Genomic DNA, 8,212 nt, shown 5'->3' with positions numbered 1-8,212 from the left:
ACTCCAGACAGATCATGATTATCTCAACCGCCTCATCACAGAAACGTTTCCAGTTTTCTGGTCTGGAAAGCAGACGGGATGTAAACTGGGAGTAGACCTGCCTCCCAGTTTATTGCTGGGAGTTTAAATCTGGAATCTTTAGGACCTTCTAGGCTTCCGTAGTTCTTACGGTTAGCATCAGTCCAGAGCAGGAAGCTGCTGAAGCTGAAAAGAAATAAACAGAATAAAAACCTCCGTCCTGTTCCTCACAGGGGAAATGTGTGAAGGTTCACACACAGAATAAAAGATTAAATATATTAAAAAACAAAATAATGAGCAGGATCATTTCAAAATGTAGCAAAAGTTCAGGAGTATTTAGTGAAAAATAAAACAGAAATGTTATTTTAAACAATGTAATAACATTTCTTGTTCAGTTTTTATTGGATTTATTCATTTAAAGCAGCAGAACCAACATTTATGATTCAGCTCCAGAGTTTCAGGCTCCAGTCCTTTATGAAAACTCTCACTATCTAAAATTATACACTACGTAGACTTTAAACTACAATAAAGTAGTATTTAGTCTGAAAATGGTCGGTTAAAATTGTGACTTTATTCATATCAAAATGCAGCATTCTGTCTTATTAAGCAGGATTATTACATGTGATCTCTGCAAGGACAGCTGGAGACGATATTTGTTCCTGACGGTTTGCCATACACACGTTCCTCCAGCTGATCCGGTCTCCGGTGACGTCACCCTGGGGTCCCTCCACCTCTCCTCGTCTCGCGGAGCCCCGCCCCCTGGAGGCGGGGCTCCGCGTCACACGCGCACTGTCAGTAGTAAAGCTGCTGCTGTACCTGCAGGCTGCTCGCGTGCACGCGCACGAATGAGCGGTTCGGGGAAAAAAGCCATCCACACGCAGAGCTGAAGGCGCGCATGCGTGTGTGTGGTCTTCCACCTTTCAACGCTTTGCATTTTTTTTTACCTGCAGTGGACAATTACGCACAGTCAGGCGTGCACGCTGGCGCATGCACGTCGCAGCAGCAGCGCGCGGCAGCAGCAGAGGAAGAGGCACGCGCATCCGGACCACACGCGGCAGCATTATGAAGGTAACGAACCGCTTTGTTTGTTTGTTTATTTACTGTTTGTTTATTCATCGCGAGGCGCAGGCGCGCGCCCGCTGCCGTTTTTCTGCTGGTTCTCGTGCACGAGGAAACGGCTCCGTCAGCAGATTTCCATCCGACACATGCATCCCGCAGCCCGGGCTGAGGGGCAGCGGAGGGTCGGTCACCTCCTCCAGCAGCGGCGCCGTGCGCGGGCGCGTGCGGGCCGGCGTGGAGCGGCAGCAATGTGAGAAGCGCGTGCGCGTGTTTCCATGGTATTACCTCTTTGTCTGCCGTGATGGATGAGAGGAAGAGGAGGAGGAGGAAGAGCAGGTGGCGCGTTCAGGTGTCAAGGTGATTCCCGATTCACAGGCAGCAGGTGAACTCACCTGAGCTCCGGTCACGTGACAAACACCTGCTCAGGTAACCCATGGCAACAGATCCAACAGGACCACCTGGCCAGACCCCCGGTAGATCAACTGAGTCTGCACTTCCTCCTCTGATTGGTCAGCAAGACTTTCACCTGCTAGACTGGGATTAGACTGGGAATAAACTGGGATTAGACTGAGATTGAGCAACAGGAGAACTTCCTGTTCTGTTTTAGTAAAACCAGATTAGATGTTCAGATTGAGCATCTAAGGAACTTGAACTGGTTCTGGTTCTGTTTGACCGGGCAGGTTTTTCCTTTGTGATGTTGCCATGGTTACCAGCGTGTTGACCTGGCCTGGATCGGTTCTAATGGAGCAGAAACATTTCGGGTCATCAGAACCGTCTGCAGTGACAGAGGTTCTCCTGCCTGATCAGAACCAGGTCAGTTTGGGTTCCTGAGTGGAAACATCTCTCTGACAGAACCAGAGGTTCTGATCCGAACAGCCGTCAGCAGGACTTTAGATCTCTGATCCAAAAAACTACAACTCCAAGGAGGCAGTGCTGAGAGCAGACCGGGTTCTACCGCCGGTTCTGGATGAGACCGCTCCATCTGTGGTTCTGATCCGGTCCGGTTTGGATTCTGTCTCTGGTTCTGGTACCAGGTGAAGTGGATGGCTCTGTGGTTCTCCTCCAGAACGTTCCTGATGCCGAGTCGGTTCTGGTTCTGAAAGTGCCTCAGAAGAATGAGACCAGAATTGGGCAGAACCACGGAGCTAAAGAGGTCCCAGCGCCGACCAACTGGACCCGCTCTCATCAGCGCCTCCTGCAGGCGGACTGGTTCTGATGGTCCAAACGAGTCACAGGTCAAGAGGAGTGGATCATAACTCCAGATTCTTCCTGGATCCGGATCCGGTTCTTCAGCTCAGGTCCATCTGACCCCTGACCCCTGACCCCTCCCCCTTGCCTCTGGTGAAGTCATGAGTTGTTCATGAATGAGCCAATCAGAGGCAGGCAAGTTTGTGCTGGTCCCGCCTCAGACTCAGAGTGGCCTTTGACCTCCTTATCTCTGGGCGAGAGACACGGAGAGAGAAAGTGGAACAGGAAGAGACGGAACCGACACGACGGCCGAACACACACCGACACACACCGACACACACCGAGAGGAGACTTCTCCAGAGGTAGCAGCACACACACACACACAATGCTCTTCCTCTTCCTCCTCTTCCTCCTGCGGTCGGATCGTTTCGCTATCTGAAATGGCCACTTTATTAGGCACACTTGGTACCGGGTCGAGGCTCCTGTGACCTCCAGATCTGCTTCAATCCTCGGCCATTCTGCTCTGACCTTTGACCTCTAGAAGCTCTCCCTTTCAGAGTTTCTCTGGGGACCTGAGGTTGTAAGTTTAAATCCCAGCAGGTCAGAGGTCAGAGAAAGAAAATCAGGGTTCCTGAATCCTCTCTGTTCTCCAGTCTGACCTCTGACCTCCAGAAAGTCTTCCTCACCACATCTGGAGGACAGAACTCTGCCATCTTATTGGCTCATACTCATAACTGAGCAACAGAACCTCCGACCCCATTAAACCTGGTTCTGTTCTGGTCTCAGTTCCAGCTAAGATCTTCAGACCACAGGAAGTGAGATGATTCCACTTCCTGTCTCTGTGGCTCCGTCTGTTGGGAACGTTGCTGAATGTGACTGCTGCTGCTTGTTTCCTCACTGACTTTCTTCACATATGCTCATCCATATTTAATGTAGTGTGTGTGTGTGTGTGTGTGTGTGGGGCTCATGCTGGTTGCCACCATCTGCTGCTCGCACATCGACTTTCTGCTCCCAAACAGGAAGCTCGTCCATGCAGCCATGATCCCAGAATAAAACGTCTCCGTTCCTCTCAGGAAGACGAAGACGAAGCTAATCCTCCGTTTACGGGGAGAACCCCCCTCCATAAACTCACACACACACACACACACACACACATATACACACACACACACACACACACACAGTGCAGCAAATTACTGTAAAATCTTTCAGCTTTAGCATTAGCATGCTAATCCCTCAGGTTGGATGTTTCCCATATTTCCCATCAGCCACTTGATTTTCAGAATGACGGACATTTTTCAAGATGGCCGCTGTTGTTGAGGTGGCCATCTTCTTTTCATTTTCATTACTTGGATGACCTTCATGTCTCCTCAGATGTTTTTCTGTTCATACGACTTTAAGAAAGCAGCAGAATCAGGAGCTGAGAACTTTCTGTCTCAGGCCAGCCATCGGTTAGCATTAGCTTCTGCTACACTGTGTTTCATTGGCTGCTTCCAGCTGAGTGGGCGCTGGTGCGATTTTCTGCCGCTGCTCGTTGGCGTGCTTTAGTCGTTTTCGCTCTTTTTTATCGTTCTGCGATTGCCAACCGTTTCTGTTTCTTTTTGCACTGAGAGGCTGTGGCCAGAGGTCAGCTGTGGACTGTGTGTATTGGCTAACTTGTCAACGCCAATTGTTCTCATATGTTTTGCTGACTCTTTCGCTCCGTGATGTGGGTCAGTCATTTTTATATCTGGATTTTGCTCCTGTGGACTCTCCTGCCTGTCCTCATTGAACCTGTCAGGTATCCTACAATACTCGTCCAATGAGCTTCTTTGACTTCTTTGCCCAATCATCTGCCGGTGATGCTGCGCCTCCATCCGGACGTCGCTTTCGTCACCTCCGGTCTGCTCAACATCTGTTCTCTCAAAGGCATCTCATCCAGAATCCCCTCACTGACCGTCAGCTTGACTTTCTCTGTCTGGCTGAAACTTAGCAACAACCTCTGGATTTCTCACAGCTTAACGCCGCCGCCGCAGCTGTCCGTGGGCGTGGTCTCGCAATAATTCATCGCGAGAACTGGAAAGTCCCACCTGTGCGTGTGCTGCTGTCTGTAAACTCGGGACCAACTCCTACCATCATTGCTCCAGTTTATCGCCTCACAAGGACTTTTTAAATGACTTCTCTGCCTTCCTTATTCATTTGTTGCTCTTTCCCCTAATATTATTTTATTGGCAGATTTTAATATTCATATTGACAACCCCAGCCTCCCACTTACCAATTATTTTTTGTCCTGCCTGGACAATTCAGACAGTTTGTTGATTTTTCCACTCATTTTAAAGGACATACCTTGGACTTGGTTTATAGTTCTGGATTCACCCTGTGAGCTGATGAACTCTCCTTTTCTGACCACTTTTTCTTATCAATATTTTCACAGTGTGTTTTGTTAGCAAAGACAGCCCGGCCCGTCTCCTGTAGGAATGTTAAAGACGCCCCTCGCGTGGTTTCAGTCATAGCTCTCAGTTCATCCAACTGTAATCATTTAATTCCCATCTATCCTCCGGGGTGTCCGGTGTTCCCCAGGGCTCTGTCCTGGACTCCTTCTTTTCATCATCTACCTTCTCCCCCTTGGCAACATCTTCCATAAATTTAACATCCACTTCCACTGTTTTGCCGATGACACCCAGCTCTTTTTATTCGCTGCACCAGATTCTTCCTCCCTCACTTCCTGTTTAGATTAAATCAAATCCTGGTTTTCATCAAGCTTCCTCAAATTAAACGGTGATAAAACCGAGTTTCTACTCATTGGCACTAAATCTACGCTATCTAAAGTCAACGCCGTCAGTCCTCTGCTCTCGCCATCCCTCAGGTTAAACATGTCATATTCGACAGCACTCTCTCCTTTCTCTTTCATATTAATAATAATATCCAGTCTCATTTCCACCTCCGTAATATTCCGTCCGCCCCTCTCCCTGCTCTCTGCCTCCATATTCTGGTCATTTCTTCTGTTGATTCTTGTAATTCCCTCCTCATAAATCCATAAACTTCAACTGGTTCCAGTCTCTGCTGCTGCATCGTCACCAAAACGGCCTCATTTCACCACATCTCTCCAGTTTACAACAACTGTTTCCTTCAGAGTTCAGTTTAAATCCTGACTCCATTCGAGGTCGTTCATAACCTTTCACCTCCTTATGGGTCCGATCTGCTGCTCATCGCCACGTTCCCTTCATTCTTCCTCTTCATCATCCTCAGAGCCTCTTGTTCGTCTTGGCAATGTGGGAAAAGGAACGCTCTTCCTCCTGACATCCCTAACATCGACTCAAAGCTCATCTGTTCAGGTTCCTTCTTTCTGCAACTGTCCAGTTATTTTGTGGTTTTGTGTCTTGTAGCCATTTTTACTGTTTAATTTGTGTTTGAATGTTGTAAATCAGGGGTGTCAAACTCCAGGCCTCCACTATCCTGCAGTTTCTAGATGTGCCACAGGTACAAAACACTGGAATGAAATGGCTTAATTACCTCCTCCTGGTGTCGATCAGGTCTCCAGATCCTTAAAACCTAATGATTCTGTTCAGGTGCTGCAGCAGAGAAACGTCTACAAGCTGCAGGCCTCAGGATTGGAGTTTGACTCCTGTGCTGTAAAGGGTCTTTGGGTGTTTTGAAAGGTGCTGGCAAATAAAATGCATTTTTATTATTAATGCTAACTAGTGGCTTAGTAGATTAGCATTAGCTTTTGCTAACTATGTGTTTACGATTCAGTGCTAGCGGAGTTAAGTCAATGGAACATCTGGGCCCAGTCGGGTTCTGGTATCCGCCTCTGAAAGGTTTCAGTGAAACTTTCAGTTAGCTGCTGCGCTAACAGAGAAGCTGCTTTACTGCAACATGCTAAGGATCTGGAAAAACTGCAGACTGACCAGAACCAGAACCAGAACCGTCTGCGAGGCAGACAGGTGCTGCCTTAGTGCCTTCGACCAAATGTTCTGCAGCTTCTGGTTCTGTTCATCAGCCTGTTGGTCTCTCCATGGTTCTGGAAGAACATGGACTGGTTTCCAACCAGGTCAATTCTGTTGGATCAGTGGAAACCTGGAGAACCGGTTCCCTTTTGTTCTGTCTGTTAATGATCTGCAAACTGCAGACTGATGGAGGGGTCAAAGGTCAGCAGCTTTAAATATGACTCATACTGGACAGGTTCTGAATTAGGAACTTAACTGATCTGAACAGTTCTCTGATCTGAACAGTTCACTGATCTGAACAGTTCTCTGATCTGAACAGTTCTCTGATCTGAACAGTTCTCTGATCTGAACAGTTCTCTTTCAGATCATTGGTTCCAGCCTGACTGCGATGCTGAAGGTCTGTACTGAGCATGCTCAGTAACCAGCTGTTCCCTCTGTCTGCAGCTCAGCAGCCATGTCTAAAGCCACGGTGAAGAAGCTCCACTGGCGCTCCAAGGTACGGCCTGACCTTTGACCCCGGGCTCAGCGTCTGGACTGCCTGTCCCTGAGCTCCGGTTTCCTGTGTGCAGGTCCAGGAGAGCTTCGTTCCGCTGGGCGCCGGCGCCGGCTCCGGAGAGCTGGGTCTGGCCATCGGAGGCGGAGCTGATTATGGGGAGTTTCCCTTTGTCACTGCAGCCCCGGGGGGCGGGGCCACGGTGGGTGACATCATCCTGGAGATCGGGGGGACGCCGGTGTTGGGGATGACGCTGGGCGATGTCCGAGGAGTCCTGAACTCTTGTCCTCATCCAATCAGAATCAAGACTGTGTTCCCAGGTGAGATGATGACGTTCTGGTTCAGCCCAGTTAAACCAGTTAAACCAGTTAAAGCATGCACAGTGTTTACCAGCTCCAAACAAAAGAACTCTGTCTCTAACGTTCCTGAGCAGGAATAACTGTAAGGATACATGTGTGACATCACTGTGACATCACTTCCTGTCTGGTTGTCAGGTTCCTCTCTGTGTAAAGACCTCAGGTTGTACCTCAGCAAGTGTTTCACTCCAGGCTCCATGGACAGTCAGCTGCAGCAGCTGATCAGGGAGAACCTGTACCTGCGCGCTGTGCCGTGTAAGACGAACCTGGACACACACCTGGACACACACTAAACACACACCTGGATGCTCCCTGTTAAATTCTGTACTGATGTAACTCAGATTTAATCTGAGGTCATAGAATGTGAAGCAGCTCAGATTATAAAGATTTCATGAAAATCAGACAGAGTGAGACCTCTTTCAGATTATAGTTCTTTACACTGAGTGAACATCTGTAAGTGAGTCTGATCACCATGACAACTCATGACCTCCCAGCATCCTGTGGGCAGGTACGACCCGGCAGCCGCGGGACGGCGAGATCTCAGGTGTGGACTACAACTTTGTGTCCATCGAGGAGTTCTTCTCTCTGGAGGAGTCCGGAGCGCTGCTGGAGAGCGGCAAGTTCAAAGGTACGGAAACCAACCACAGGGGAGGGAAACTGGTGTACCGGCCCTTTAAGAAGGCAGGTAGCATGTAGCACTGCTGCAGCTGGATTTCTTTCTTTCTGCGAAACAAAACAATAAAAGGATTTAGTCTCTAATCCTGGAAACCTGCAGAACAGAAACCTAGAGCCCAACACACACACACACACACACACACACACACACACACACACACACACACACATAAAGGTACATTAGAATCTCCACCGCTGCATATTAATCTGGCAGGATTAAAAACTGAAATAGAAACAGCTGCTTCTCTTCCAGCTGCAGTTTGAGGAAACTGTGATATCCTACAGGGGGCGCTGTGAGCATCCCAGTGTTCCCAACCCTCAGGACTAGAAGGATGACCTTTTGACCCGACAGGTCCAGTTCAGATTTCAGAACCATTCAGTTCCAGTTACTGTCGCTGTAACCCTGACTTCAGTTCAGTCACATTCTGACCTCTGACCTGTCCTCAGTAATCAGGGTCTTACCAGGCAGAGCAGATTAGGATTAAATGGAAGCTAAG

At 48.7% G+C, this 8,212-nt stretch overlaps 1 pseudogene; it reads left to right on the top strand.

Moving 5' to 3' along the window:
• Window positions 1-256: 256 nt before the first annotated feature.
• The window catches only part of LOC106939653 (membrane-associated guanylate kinase, WW and PDZ domain-containing protein 3-like), a 35,424-nt pseudogene continuing 27,468 nt past the window's right edge, over window positions 257-8,212 (top strand).

Source organism: Poecilia latipinna, unplaced genomic scaffold, assembly GCF_001443285.1.
Source record: "Poecilia latipinna isolate Pla-1442-1.1 unplaced genomic scaffold, P_latipinna-1.0 Scaffold2938, whole genome shotgun sequence".
NCBI classification, from domain to species: domain Eukaryota; kingdom Metazoa; phylum Chordata; class Actinopteri; order Cyprinodontiformes; family Poeciliidae; genus Poecilia; species Poecilia latipinna.
This window is presented reverse-complemented; position numbering and strand designations above follow the sequence as displayed.